The 15,406-nt window shown below is 39.8% G+C and overlaps 1 long non-coding RNA gene across 1 annotated transcript in view; it reads right to left on the bottom strand.

Annotated features, from left to right (window-relative positions):
- LOC134018321 (uncharacterized) overlaps window positions 1-15,406 on the bottom strand; it is a 50,731-nt gene that overhangs the window by 454 nt on the left and 34,871 nt on the right. The window contains exons 3-4 of the long non-coding RNA XR_009929917.1: window positions 758-851; window positions 615-666 (exon numbers count right to left, since the gene is read on the bottom strand). This is a non-coding gene — a long non-coding RNA (uncharacterized LOC134018321). The remainder of the gene's footprint in view (window positions 1-614; window positions 667-757; window positions 852-15,406) is intronic.

Genomic DNA, 15,406 nt, shown 5'->3' with positions numbered 1-15,406 from the left:
TCAAGTCTTCAGGCATGATCAGGAGGACTGATATTGCTGGTCAAATCAACATGGTAAATGTTCCTTTTATAGTGGATAATGAAGTACTTATCAGCAGTACTTGTGCCGACAGACAGTAGACGCTTATATAATTTTTCTTTTTCAATTAATCCACTGAAAGTTCATGTAAGTTTATGAAAGAAGAGCAGAAGAGTCTATGATGACAAGATGCCCAGTTGTCAAAATCATAATTATACATTCAGGGCTTTAACTATCAAAACATAATGCAACTCAACAACCCAATAACTGTCAAGAAAGGGTCTTCAGCTGAATTTACCTCGGTTTATAGGCATATACAGTACATACAATTGAAATATGAGGAAATTATAGTGGTATTTAGTCCAGACAACTCAACCTTAGGTAACAGAGAAAATGTGACGTAAAGGGAATAAGAAAAAATTGTTGTGAAAACTACTGTACTAAGGCAAATTTCTTCTTTGTAATTTCACTCATGGAAATGAAATGGGAGCACTATATATTTATTTTTATTAGGAGCATTACCTCTGTGGCATATTATTTCTCCCAACCCCCCTTGCAGGCGGCATTAGTAAATGTGTGCTGACAGCAGAGGTTACCTTGAGGAAGCCGCTGGACCTGGGAGCTGTATATCTTCATTTACCCCAGTATCTGCAGATGCCAGGAAAAAGGGAAAGTTATTTTCTGTTTCTGGCCCAGGGGGGACACTGAGGCTAATGATCTTGGCCATGTTGATTGTTACCTTGCTCCTAGAATAGCGCCTGCTTTTAGAGGCCCACTGCAGTGAAGAGGAAGATGGTGTCCTGGCCGACCAGTGGGGCCCAGCTTACACACAACTACAGGACAGTACATTTACACTCAAACACACACACAAAACATAAGACACACACACACGCGCACACACATTCAAACACACAGACACGTTTGAACTCTGCTGCCTAGAGACATCTACCATAGTGTGATTATACTGCACCTATGGATGTTCCTATTAATCATGTGGTTGGCTATACACTAGGTCATGTTTTTAGGTCATGTTTTGCATGCAGTGGCATGGTACAATGCATTCAATTGCACAGATAAAGTACTGTATTTGTGTGATTTAATGTACAAAATGACATGATACATAAATAAAATAAAAATGTGTAAGTGAAGTTAATTTGCCAAAACAAAAGCATTTAGACATTCTCCCTCATTTATAGTGGACAGTGATTAGCCACCATCAACCTGACGCACTGCCCTCTTGCCCGTTCTGTCTCATTACATTGGCAGGGGTAAAGACCATGTAGCTGAAGCAATGCTTGAATTTGAGACAAACGACTTAAATAAAGGGTTATTACTGCTAAAAACAGGCTGACATTGTCCATTAAGAGGAACATTATAGACGTTTGTGTAATCAGTGCCCCATCCCAGGCATATCTCTCAGTTTACGGGTCAGCGCCTGTTTCGACATATTCCCCCATGTTAAAAAAGGGAATTTCACTGTGATTTTTTTGACTTCACTTAAATTATTGTCCATGTTTCTTCCTAACTCTGGCTGTCATGTCCAAAGCCTAACAGAGTGTATATCCCTTTTGGCGATGCTAGACACATGCTTAGTGGGAATCCATCACTCTTTTTTGCAGTTTATGTACACCGTTCTCTCATTTTGTCTTCCTCAATCTCTCTCTATCTTCTCCTTCTCTGGTCTCTGGGTCCCCTAGGCAGCCGCAGGTGCACAGAGGGCCATGCAGGGACTTGCCAGGGGCCTGAATGAAGCCTTTATGGAGGCCATTCAATGGCTCCCTGTTCCCACCATCATAGGAAAACCCACTACATAGCTGTTATGATCTAGAGCCTTGGCATTTTGGCTGCTAGCATCCAAACAGGGGGCCTGCTAGATCCACTGGGGGGTTTACAATGTTACATTTCAATCAGTGCTCTGATTTAGGGCTCCTGGACGGACAGATACTGTATGTAACCAGGGGTTCCCATAGCATGATGACTGAGTACGGAACGAGCAGGGGAGCCAGACACCCAAGCTTAGTTAGGATTTATGGTGAAAATAAGTCAGTGAAATGAAGAGGTAGGAAAAATGAGTCAGCACTGTCTGTCACTAGCCAAGCCTAGCAGCAGTCCTGACTACAGAGAAGCCTGTCTGGCATTTGTATGGTCTCTGTAAGAGGCTTAAGATCTTCTTAGTTCATAAACCAACTGTCCAGAATCTGCTTTTACTGCACTGTTTGCCTTTAGTCACTCAGTTACTAGTGAAACTGACATTTCTCTCATCATACTGATTTACATGAGTGCTATTGTCTTCATTGATCTGTGCAATCTATAAATCAATAGCAAAATCCCTGTGGGACCATTTTGTGTTGGGGAAATCACATCACATGAACCCATAATGGCACTGGAAATACCTGAGTACAATCAAAATGTAATACAAAAAATGTAAATGTTGGGGCTACAGTATCTTTTCACTTCTCCCCCGATTAACAATTTTCATCAGGGTAATGCATGTTTAGAGGGGGTTAATCCTTTCAGTCATTCACCCTAGTTTGAAAGTCAGTCTTCCTCTTTGTCCTTATATATTCATGAAGGTCCTTTAACTGTATTCAGGGAGTGCTTCCAACTACCTCTCATTGCCAATGCTATTTTAAATGAAAAAGCCCTTGAAAGTGCAATGTGTTAATTATTAATTGACACATGCACTTACAGTATGCACTATAGCCTTATTTATATGCTTAAAGATGTCAGGAAATGTCCTTTAACATACTGGATCCACAGCAAGCAGATGCCAAAATTGCCAAGCTTTGTGTATTTGAATACAAAGAGTGCAACCTCATACTGGACATGCATCTACTTCATCTGCAATGATCGCTTATCAACCAAACGAAGGGACAGTTGCCCTCTACTAAAACCATCAACCATCACTCCCATCTGGAGGGGTGTTTTTTAACGTTGGCACTTGGAGTCAATCATAAGTGCCTCTATGGATTTCCCAAATGTACTGATCCTGCCAAAGACTCCATCGCCTTATTAAAGTCTCACATGGCAATTGGGCTACCATGGGAGCAACACATTCCACAGTGACAGTTGGGAGAGAGGGAGTGAGCAATGAGTGACAAGTTCAGTCATTACACCATGCTATGTTGATGCCATGAAAACAAGTGCAAATTAGAGGTGCAAAGGTCAATTGAACTCACTCTAGACTAGGCTAATGCTCTACACAGCAGATATTGATTTGCTGTGTAGGCATAAGAACCACATTTCAATGAAGCTAAACCATGTAAAGTAAGTTGTATGTCTGAAGTGTGTTTATGTCTGGAGCAGGTCTGGACTGGGACTGAAAAACATGACACGCAGACCGGCCCATGACTGTGTGTAATTATTTATTTATTTTTGTTTTGCATTATACCGCAGCCGTTTGACCGGGTGTTTGACCGGCCGTTCGGGAAATCTCCCGACTCTCCCGATGGCCACTCCGACCCTGGTCTGGAGTATGTGAATGTGTGCATGTACAGTACAGTATAACGCCAACATCTGCACAGTGATGTGGTGCTATATTTAGTTACAGTATACTTAAAGAAAACCCTGACACAGCATCCGGATAAATGCTCATTAAAGACCAAACATTTTAGAATAGGCAGCAAAAATATGAATTATCAAGGGAAACCTCAGCCCTATTAAGATACTTTATTGATCCCATAAGGGACCATTTATTATCAGAACAGTACCTCCTCATGTTTGATTGGATACATTCTGCATCCACACAAAACATTATTGCCAAGCCAATGCACTTGACCTTGAATGCTTACATTGGTTAGAAATAACCATTGCAGAAATTACATTGTTCCGTATTGGATGTGAATCATGTGTAGTATTGAGGGGCCATGGAGACATTGTAAACTACTGGAGGAATACATGTCCTGGTTGTTTTTCTGGCTTTGCATTGTGTGACATCCAGTATAATACCGCATCTCTGAGCTGAGCTCAAGGGTAAAATGGCTGGATGTAAATATTTACTGTCGTCTTCACTCTCTACTGATAATGTCAGGATTGCAGACAGTGTATCACCATGTACATGCAACTCTGCTGATTTGTTGTGGCATCCCATAGTGCGTATGTCCTCAAACTCACTGAGGGTGTAGCATGACACTCAATCATGTCTCTCTAATAGACAAACTGAACTGGAAATCTGTAGATGCAGTATGATGGTTATTTCAGAGGTGACAGACTTTATTTGTTCTAGCATACATACTAATATATGAAAGTGGAATTGATGAAAACACTTTATAGAAAATAGTTTCGAACCGACACCTATAAGGTCGGATACAAGTATAACAGGTTGAAAGCTTTTGCTTACATTTATCCATATCATTTTAAATAGTCAGTCATAACACATTCCCTTGCAGAAAAGGCAGGGAAGTTAATGGCATTACGTAAGCTAAGCACCAACCACTTGGCAATTAAAACTGACATCGGAGAAGCAGGGCTTTCTCTAAAATTAACAGCATGTTAACAGATTGTCTAGCTTTGATGGGATGAAAGACACTTTGACGGCAAGAGGTGTAAGTCTTTAATCAGTGTCCGATCTTCGTTTACTGTCATCTTAAAGTGCTTGAGCTCCACTAACAAAGCCTGTCGTGTAAACAGCAGAAGACGGCTTCTGATTTTCCTCCTAGAGGTTGTTGAGGGTCATGAAGCTGTCTCAATGTTTTACACTTCCTGACTGCTGCCAACATAGCTGGCATGTTGGTGATGTCGACAGGAAAGACAGTGCTGTCACTCTCCACTGGGGGAGGAGTGAAACAAGGATGTAAAGAACGAGGAGGAACACGAGCAGCCCCTGAGACCGAGCGCCTCATCAACAGACACACCAGCACAAACTTTTTCCAACAAGCTCTCTCTTTGTTCTTCGCCTCACCAATGGTGATAAATTATTTATAAACCATGCATCAACTCTAATAAGAATGAACTGGCATTGGGATGGTGACAGTTATCAGCAGGCGCGGCCTGTTCATATGGGTACTAAAAAACTATCCACACAAAAGCAGCGTAGTCCCTCCTCACAAACAATTTTTCCACGTTAATTTACGTTGCAATAAAAATTACCAGGTTTCTATGCAATCAATGAATCAAACTAGTTAACATCTTTTGATCTTTGAAAGTTTAAATCATAATTTCTCAATTTTGGTAGGCTACGCTGCGCAATCTTAGGGCAGGAGACATTGGCCTGCTTATCCTGGCAGTTTTTAGACATTGACTTGGGTGGTTCTTGGTCGCACACACTTTGGGCTTTGCCAATTGTTTTTTTTGTTTTTTATGGGTTGGCTATCCCGGCATTTTGTGGGCTTGCTGGCTAGAAGCTAGTATGTTTACAGGTATGTACTGTCTCTTCTAATATAGTCACTGTTATACTGAATGTAATACATATTTAATACACATAATTCTTAAAACAACTGTTTAAAGTGGGCGTGATAAGCGATCCAGGAGCTGGATCCAGTGTCCACCCCACTGTTATTCATGGCAATGGGCCATGATTTACTTGCTGGCTTTTTTTTCTTCATGTTCAACAAAGGCGTGTAGTTTTCAAAGCACTCAACTTTGCACAAATACAGTATGGCAGAGATGCTGGAGATGAGGTTCAAAAGCACTATGCTGATGTAAGAAGTGCTCTATTGGTTCTGAAAGTAGTGGCTGAAATGGCTTCAGTGAACGCTGCAAAAAGAAGATGGCACATCCGTGTGACAAACAGACAGGACTGACAAGAAAGCGTAGCCTTCTCTGTGGTTGTTAGGGGTTACCAATCATCACATTAACCTTCCCTCAAGAAGCCACAAAGTTAAATTACAGTGCTGTGTGTTATTTTCGACAAGCAGAGAAAATGATTAAAACTATTTTCACTCAGTGTTTTGTTTCCCAACACTCAGTCGAGTGACCAGCTATTCTCCATAATCTCCTGAATAGCATTACATGGCTTTTTCAGTGTCACAGAATTTCTTGGAGCACTTTGATATTCCCGGCCTTGCATAACCCACTCACACTGGAGAGTCTTGACATCAGAGAATAAGCTCCTTGTGATGTGCTAATAGTATACTTTGCACTCAGGCACGACAAGATGTTTTACATGACTCAGCCTTTATGCAAACTTTCTGCTTACCGCTTAAGAACTTGCTGTGCATCACCAGACATGTTTCGTTTCCTTAGAAGGGGGCTGCTACAAAGGTAGGATGCTAGGATGAGTAACACTGCCAGAGGAACCGTAAACGGATTCTTTAACACCTGCTGAGTTCAGTCCATGGTATTTATCAAGCGGCCATTATGATGGAATCCTAATTATTCTTCATTAGATGAACATATCTTGTCTCTCATCATTAGCAAACGGAATGCATCGGAATGTGGCCTCAGTTCTGTTCAGATGCCTGAACACTATTTCTGTGTATATTTATACCATGTGGGGGAGAAGGCCTCCTCCTTGTGTCTTCACTGACAGGAGGTAAATTCTTCTGGTTTAAGGGTGATGAGAAGCCCTGAGTCAGAAGGCGAGTCTCATCAGTCTCTAGAGCTGTGTTTGCTGATCCGGTGGTTTTTACGTTAATAACCCGACCCCCCTCACACTGAGCTCCAACCCTCCCTGTCAGGGATCACCTCCAGCCACACATGAGAGAGAAAGAGAGGAAGGGAGAGAGGATTGAAGAGAGCGAAGATTCTGAGCTGAAATCATGGTGGTGAAGTAGTTACTTGCACTGTAATACAGAAGGGATTCACAGGTTCTATGGATTATTCTTTAATGGCAAACTGTTGTGCAATGGCAAAGTGTGTGCATTGTTGTATCACAAGTAAGAACTAGAGAGGGTGGAAATTTCTGTGGAAATTGTAGGGTGTGCTTGCTTGCGTCGGTTGCACAGGGGTCCGTTTTTGAATGACATTTTTACAACTGATATTTCTGTATATTTTATATAAAAATGCATACTTATTATTTATAAAGATGACATAGATTTAAAAGCATTTTTTTTTGCTGCTCATTTACAACTGAAAATACGAGTGAAGTGTAGAATGAAATAGATGTCTTCTCATTTCCCCTGCAAGAGGCAGCCTCATCGTTGAAACAAAACGAATAAATTTGGCAGACCGGTGTAAAAATTGACCTAATCTCTATGATTTAAACGTCCTTTTAAGTTTTCCCTTCTCGTGATATTTTCAGGCATTTTGCCTACTCATATTGCATTCATTCATTAATAAAGAACCCCCTTTGAAGATTATTCTACGACGTTACCGGCAGTAGAAGATGGAATCGTGATTCAAACAGTACCATCTGCTAACTGAAAATATGCCCCCAAAAACGTAAATAAGCTTGACATTTATTTAGTGGAAAATCGCTCATTCATAAAAAGCTCACTGGTAGCGATCAGTCAGTAACAACGCAAAATGCGATATAGCCCTGTGTGGAGAAGCTGCCCCGGTAAATTCTACTACTACAGTACAGTACTAGACTACTGCTGTGTTCGTCTTGGTAGCGATTGCGTTGGTTGAATTGGATTTAACGTTCCGTTGTACGGTTTAGGCTGAAATTAATTATTTTCATGAACAGATTGACAAAGTTAAGGCTGTGGCAATGAAGTTAAGGTTAGTAGTTAGATAGATTTTTGATTTAAGTAAGGAGAGTGCCGAACATGTTCTGTCGCCGTTTGACTTCCTAAACAGCTGTGTAAGTTAGATGTTTTTGTTGTGTGTCTCGCGTAAGCTACAGCGTTGCAGTGAGCTTCACTGGTTTGAAACCACAGGTAATGGTAATTTCACCAACAAATCGTTTACTAATGTCAGAATAAATCCTACAACGAAAATGTATATGTGAGGAATGTTTATTTTAACGATTGAAAACAGATATATCATAGACCACTGTAGTATTTGTTGCCCGGGCAACACAGGCTAATGTCATGATGCTAATACTTCAGTGAAATAGTAGACTACTGTTTCCGAAAGTAGATGTACTTCCTTAATAATATCAGCTTATATTGTACTTTACACATCACAATTGTGTGTCATATCACAAAGTAAAATGAGTAAATAGTTATCACCCTGGCCTCTTTGCTTGTGGCGTTTCTGCAGCTGCCTTGCAGTAAAGCTATAGTTAGCCTAGCTATCCCCCAAGTTAACAGACGCGAAATGAATGTTCTGCCAAAGGTAGTCACGCGTGTTTTCGTGACGTTAGTGACGTAGTGACGTTAGTAACGTCAGTGACTGTGGCTAGCAAATTAGCCACCGTTAGCTTCACTTTTCGCCACAAAAACTTAACTTCAGCCTAAACCATGCAACGGAACGTAAATAAAAATACAAGCAACTCAATCGCTACCAAGACGAAACTTTTGACACCTAGGTTGTCTATGTAGGCCAAATATTGACAAAGATTTAGGGGGGCAAAAATAAATAATAACTAGAAACGGCTGTTCCTGCGAAACAGCAGTGAGAATGCTGAAAACCTGAATGGGGATAGCTGACCATGCTAAAAAAGCTGAAAATAGTGAACATTTAGTAGAAAGTTATAAGCTGAAGCTTCAAAGCAACCGAAAGGTATTTTTGAAAGGGGCTGGAGCAGCATTCCAACAATGATTTGAAAGGATTTACCATTACTTTTAAAGGGAGAATAATTTGCACAAAAACCTTAATATTTTAAAAAGTATAAAAGTGAGAAATGAGAAAATACCCGCAAGCTGAAATGAATTTCAAAAATGTGTGAGTCACACAAAAGAGGCAGTGTGGAAGCTGAACTGCATCATCTTAACAAAGCTAAGAGCTAAAATAGCCTACAATGTGGGAGAAGCTGAAAGCTGAACTGTTAAACAGAAGAAGTAGGCTAGCTAGTCATAACAAGAATATTATCGTTTTAACAGATTAAATTATAGTTGGGATAGTATTAGCAGTAGGAGATGTAGCCTATGCGTTTACTCGGCTTTCTTAGTTGGATTCAATGTGTTGATGGAATGAAACATACAGCAGTAGGGCCGATACAGGAAGACACGGCGACACTTTGTTGCAGAAGGATGATGGTGCAAGTTTTGTCCGTGGAGCATACAACGATTAATAAAAAAGAATCATGTAGACGTGTTTATTGAGTAATCGCATAACTAATTACACATGTAAACGGAGTAATCGTATTATTGGCATAAACCGACAATTGCTAGTAATCGGGTTTCTCATGGTCAAGTAAACGTACCAATCACCTGTGTGAGAGACTGAGTGGCGCGTGTCTGTCGTTACGGTGATGGTGCAGCTATGATTGCTAACGCGCTGAGGGCAGAGAATAAGAGAAATGTAGCTAGAATCCACACCTCAAACAAGATAACCTAGACGCAAAACTGTACGTCCAATCCAAAATATAAGGATATTTTCCGAGACCCAAGACTCTGCCGAAACCAGAGATATTCTTTATATGTCTGTGCAGTCATAAATACGACTCTACCTGCAGTTTCAAAAACGTGTTCCTTTTGCTTTCCTGGTGCTTGTTTGTTTGGTTGCCACGGTGATGGCGCAGCTGTGATAGCTAACGAGCTAGGCAGAGAGAAAAACGAACATTTACCTAGCATCCACACCTCAAACAAGTTGACCTAGACGCAAAACTATACGTCCAATCCAAAATATAAGGATATTTTCCGAGACCCAAGACTCTGCCGAAACCAGAGATGTCCTTTATATGTCTGTGCAGAAATACGACTCTATCGGCAGTTTCAAAATCTTGTTCCTTCTTGCTTTCTCTGACTGATTTTACTCACCTCTCCATTGAAGTTAGTGAGAGAATTTGAAAGGCTGCTCTCGCTTCAAGGCTCATAGCTGAAAATCTGTAAATGTGAGCTCTTTAGCAGTTACATTGGCTGAAAGAGGACATTTTTTCCTACATTTTAAGGTATAACTTGTTTCTGTAAGTTAAACTATATGAACGTTAGAGGAATTTGTTTGACAAATTAGTTGAATATCAGAAACAGAGCAGCCAGCAGAGTTTGCTGCTCATTCATAAAAATCAAGAAGGAGCAAACATTTTAATGTATTTCAAACTGTCATAATTCAAAATTGGCTGAATATTTGAAAAAGCTGAATCATTTGGGAATAGCTGAATGTCTTGTGAACATTTTAAAGGTTGAATGGTGTCTCTAGCTGAAAGTATGCTGAAGTAGTTACGTTTGAAAGAGGAGGAAGCTTTTTAATGATTTGAAAGGATTTACCATTACTTTTAATGGGAGAATAATTTGCACAAAAACCTTAAATGTCTTAAAAAAAAAAAAAAAAAAGTGAGAAATACCAAAAGTCATAGCCAACATCTCCTGAAGGAGCTGAACGCTTTGATACAAAAAGTGTAGGAATCGGTGAAAGTATGCAGGACTAGTTAAAAGCCAAAAAACCAGCGGAAGAACTAAGAAGTTGAAAAACAATAGTGAGAATGCTGAACAGCATTCTCACAATAATAATAATAAAGAGAAACATGAAAACAATAGTGAGAATGCTTAACAGCATTCTCACAATAATAATAATAATAATAAAGAGAAACAGGAAAACAATAGTGAGAATGCTTAACAGCATTCTCACAATAAATATATATGTGAGAGAACAAAGGTTGTGCTCTCGCCGAAGGCTTGAGCACACCCAATAATATATATGTGAGAGAACAAAGGTTGTGCTCTCGCCGAAGGCTTGAGCACACCCAATAAATGGTAACAAAATACTGGATATGGTTCAACCCCACTCAATTAAAATAGTTCCTGATAACGCAACTAATTAATAAATGTAATGATTTATCAATAAAAACATAAGTAGATATCTTATGTTAGATATCTTAGATATGTTAGCAAAATGTCACCAAAATATGCTTTTCAGTTAAAATCTAAGATGCATGTAACAAGCCTTGGAAACATAGAAAGCTGCAATGTTGACATATTTATTCCGGCAATTCAGCTGAAGCAGGGTTCTGAAGATGATGACAGAAGAGTCAAAACAAATTGATGTGCTCCTCATCTCCATATTGATTGGGAACTTCATCAGGCATCGCTAATTAGCACAGAAAAAAAATGAGATTGGTGATTATGATGAAACCTCCATTCAAATGAGTATGCAGCTCTCTCATTTAGGATATGTGCAGATTTAAATATAATACAATCAATTAACTCTTTTTAAATACCCCCACACAGACAAAATTCAATTAGTCATTTATCAATATCTGCATTTCTTGTTTGTCAAATATTTTATTTAAAGTAAAATGTCAGCATCATTGTCAAATTGCATAAGTAAGAAAAGGTTGTTGATTGGATGAAATTAGCTTGGACTTTGTCACACCTCAAAAGGAAAATAAATATTAGAGTAAGATTGGAGAATAGGTCCCAATCCTGATGTTCCACTCATGTTCCAAATCAAATATCACCCTTTAAAAAAAAACAAAAAAACATGAGTTTGAAGAAATGGAACAATCGCTTAAGGTAGAAAGCCTTGGAGTCTCGGGATGTTGGAGTTTGTCCACGGCTTTTGGCCTATAATATGCACTAGTGAGAACGTTCCTTGATGTATCCAAGTCAACCATGGCTGCGACAAACCAATTAACTTGGAGCTCCAGAGCCCCACAAGACTTAACTGCCAGGGAGCATTTTCACTTAGGCTCACTGCTCTTACGCAGCTCAACCAAATACACAGTCTTTGTACAAAGTACAAAGTCTGAGAAACTGCAGGGGTCTGCAGACCAATCAAAAAAAAAACTTGTGAGGTTGGAAAAATCCCAGAGAATGAAAACTCAATCGGTTGCAATACATAATACTTTTATCTATTTTGAATCACATGAAAAATTGGGAAGTTAAATGTTTTAGCTTACTACAATGAAATGTGTTTTAGTTGTCATTAAATATTATGTAAACACAGCAGCAAAGTATGAAAGGTGGTAAGTTATTCATGAAATAGCTGTTTATTGTAGTTATGAGTATTTATTGTAGTGTTTATTGTAGCTACGAGTATTGTAGTGAAACTCTTGCCCAAGTCTGTCGCCTTCGTGGTCACCTGTTTTGAAGGTTTTTAGGAATGTCAAGTTATCAATCATAAAGCGTCCATTTTGTCAAAGGAAAGTTAGAAAATCCTTGGATTCAGTCAACCACTTAACGTTCCAGAAATTCCCCACTTCCCCACTCCATCTCATCGGTTCCTTAATGGTTCACTAAAGGTCAAGTGAAGCAGTTCACCTGAACTGAATCGCTGACATTTACCGCTTTTAGAAAGCTTTTCTTTCCAAGGGTGGGTTGCAAGAGATATTACACAACAACAAGGCCTCTCCAGCGGGAATCCAAACTGGCCATTTATTATTTAGGCCCAGAAAGTATTATTGTTTGTCAAGCCTCAATAGTTGTGGCGTACTGAGTGGGAGTTTGCATGGCAATGTATCAAGATGTCCTAAATGTACCTTTCCCCTGCTTTTGGAATGAATGGACTGTGGCTGACCTCACTCTCACATCATTGACTGAACTGGGTATGAGGCTGTCTTAAAAATGTTTACTTCCTCTTTAAAAAAAATATTTATCCTCATTTAGTGTGCTGTACACTACGAATAATGTGTCTGAGCATAGTACAGTATGCGACTGTGTTTGTCTGTGCAAATACATATAACCTACATACATAAACCTGTTGCAAGTTAGCACAATCAAGATTAATTAGCCTAAATTACAGCAACCAAGTCTTGCTTTCAGAGTTCTTTGAGTCATCCGCTTCATCAATAATGCAGAGAATATGGCTGCCGGGCTGTTCTACTGCTACAGCAGGGAGCTGTGAGAAAAGAGATCTCTAACAGCTCTCATTGTTATTAATAGAAGCCTATTAATTAACCACAACGGTATTAAATATAGCACAGACAAAAGGATTTGGCTCAGCTGGAGAGGGTGTCCGCAGATCGTCAATGAACTTGTAGCTGGCCCTGAAACAGCTGCTCTGGGCTGCACACCTGGGTCCACTCTGCCCAGACAAACCTTAACCCCTCCATCAGTGAGGGTTAGCATTGGCCTTGTCTCCGCCTCGGCTGGACTCACAGCCTAATGGTCGCCTGGTCATTTCAGTCATCAAGACCCCTGTGCTTTTAATACTTTTAATCACTTTGAACAAGAAATCTGACTGAAAGCAGGATTTTAATAAGTGAGTAGTCATTTCCACAGCTGTAGTATCTCTAAAGTGTGGGGTTGTATGTGGTAATGTTTATAGTAATAGTAGTAACGTTGTAGTCCCACTTCTAGCACAGAAAACTATCATACATTGTGTTCTCATGCCAACATGTCAACCTATATTAGGGTTTTTCCTAAACCCACCAAACAGCTGGCTGAAGATGAACTGAATTACTGGCTATGTAGCATCTGTTTTTTTCCAATGAGTGGTCTGTGTGGCTGATGCTTGCTGACAAGATATGGTTCACATCTCTCATAGACCACAGAAGGCACCATTTCATGGTTTCTACACATCAATATGCTGTTATGGAACCACACTTCACTCTTGCTGAACAACAAGGTGAGGTGTCAAAGGCAGGTTCTAAATTGAATACCAATGGTTTACAGTCTGCAACACATTATCATTAATCTGACATTGTTCACCAAGTCTGTGACATCAGCCGACCACATCTGTCAGTGAATATGGCACATACAGTACAAACGGGCAGGTTTAAAACAGAGAAGTGGAAACACATTGAGGGAAGCTCTTGTTTTTTAATGTTTATTAAACATTGCTGGCAGCTGTTACACATAATTTATTGAAATGTTCTTCAAACCCAAAGCCCATTTTGAACCTAACACGCTGTATACCTCTTTAAGAATACATCCTAACCTGTAACTGTTCACTAAACCTGATTTTACCAAACACTGCAAGGCATTTTCAGCCACATGGACAACCTGACAATCAGAAGACCACTCAAAAAAGGCAGTCAGTGTTCCCGCTGGTTGAAAATTGCCTGTAAACTATAGCTTTGGAAGTAGCCTTGGACTCTTCACAACTTCACTCTATATAACCTTTTGTGGAATGCAAGAAGGATCAATGAAATTGCAATGGCGAGGCGACTGCTATAGTGCTCTGATGTATTGATTGGAGGGTGTCAGTGGCTGCAGTCAAATTAAATTATACATAATAGCACAGCAATGGCTATATAAGAATACAGCAAGTTGTAGCAACAGGTAACATCATTTTAAACAACGTACTGGGACAGATATGAAAGTGCATTAGCTGTATTGTACTCACTGCAGACTAAATGAAGACTCAATGCTGAGCTCAATGATTGAGAGTAGGATGGGAAGCTGAACCTGAGAGAAGAGGAAGCCCTTCCTTGGATGAAGTTGGGTCTACGAACATCATTTTACCCCAATGGAATAAAACCAACGTTTAAGCACACCATCCATCTTCCAAGCAAACCTTAGAGTCAAGTGGGGTTAGCTCCATTGAGTCCAGCTCCATTGGTATTCAATCAAACCATTCTACTTCCTCTGATGTACACACAGCAGAACTGGGCAGTGCGGCAGGCAGTCTTGTCTATTCCCCTGTGTCAGCCCACCCCTTTCTGACACAACTTCCTCACTGGGTGGATGTAAGGCCTGGGGTTATTAAGCTTATGGTCAACAGATAACCTCAGGTCACCAAAAAGTAATTCCCCTCCGTGACAGGCCATGTCAAAAGCCTTGTGTCTGCATCTAGCAACCCATTAGATGAATAATCTGCTTCCTTTAACTGTCACCTGGCAGATCTCCATGGGCAGGTTCTGAGTGACTCCACACTTCAAAAAGCACCAGGACAGGCTTTGATGCGGTTGCCAGGTTTCAGTTGGGAAATAAATCTGTGATTTTTGACATACAAATAATGTTGAATCCGCTGATAGGGTGATTGAATTTAAAAAATCAAATGTATAGATATGCTCTCTGAAGTAGTACAATTTATCAGCAAGGAAGCGGAATGCATGTCCTAATTATATTAGAAAGTTTGTAGTACCAGTCACTGATCAACAGCAGGGTTTAAGGTAAAGATAAGGTAATTATCTCAAAGGTGTATTTATTTATCTCAGTGCTCTCCAAGTTGAGCCTTATAAATATTTATGATTTAAGTAACCAGGTTCTTTGTTACTTCACGTAGAACTAATTAGAATTTAATGACAGCTTTCTGTGGTTGTGAATCTGGTGGCATCCAGTTAATCATCATTCCATGAATAATATATGGATACATTTATCACTTAAATTATGGTAATGTTCATAAGTGAATGAATTAAACTGCTGACAGAACTTCTATTTATTTGATGTGTGATGTAGTAAACTGTTCTCTGTCCAGTACTGTCACGTCCTATGACTAGCGTCTTATGACCTCTCGACATTGTGTCTTCTTTAGTTTGGTCGGAAGAAGTGCAATTAAAACTCATCAAACCACTTTATTT

This window comes from Osmerus eperlanus, chromosome 4, assembly GCF_963692335.1.
Source record: "Osmerus eperlanus chromosome 4, fOsmEpe2.1, whole genome shotgun sequence".
Classification (NCBI taxonomy): Eukaryota; Metazoa; Chordata; class Actinopteri; order Osmeriformes; family Osmeridae; genus Osmerus; species Osmerus eperlanus.
This window is presented reverse-complemented; position numbering and strand designations above follow the sequence as displayed.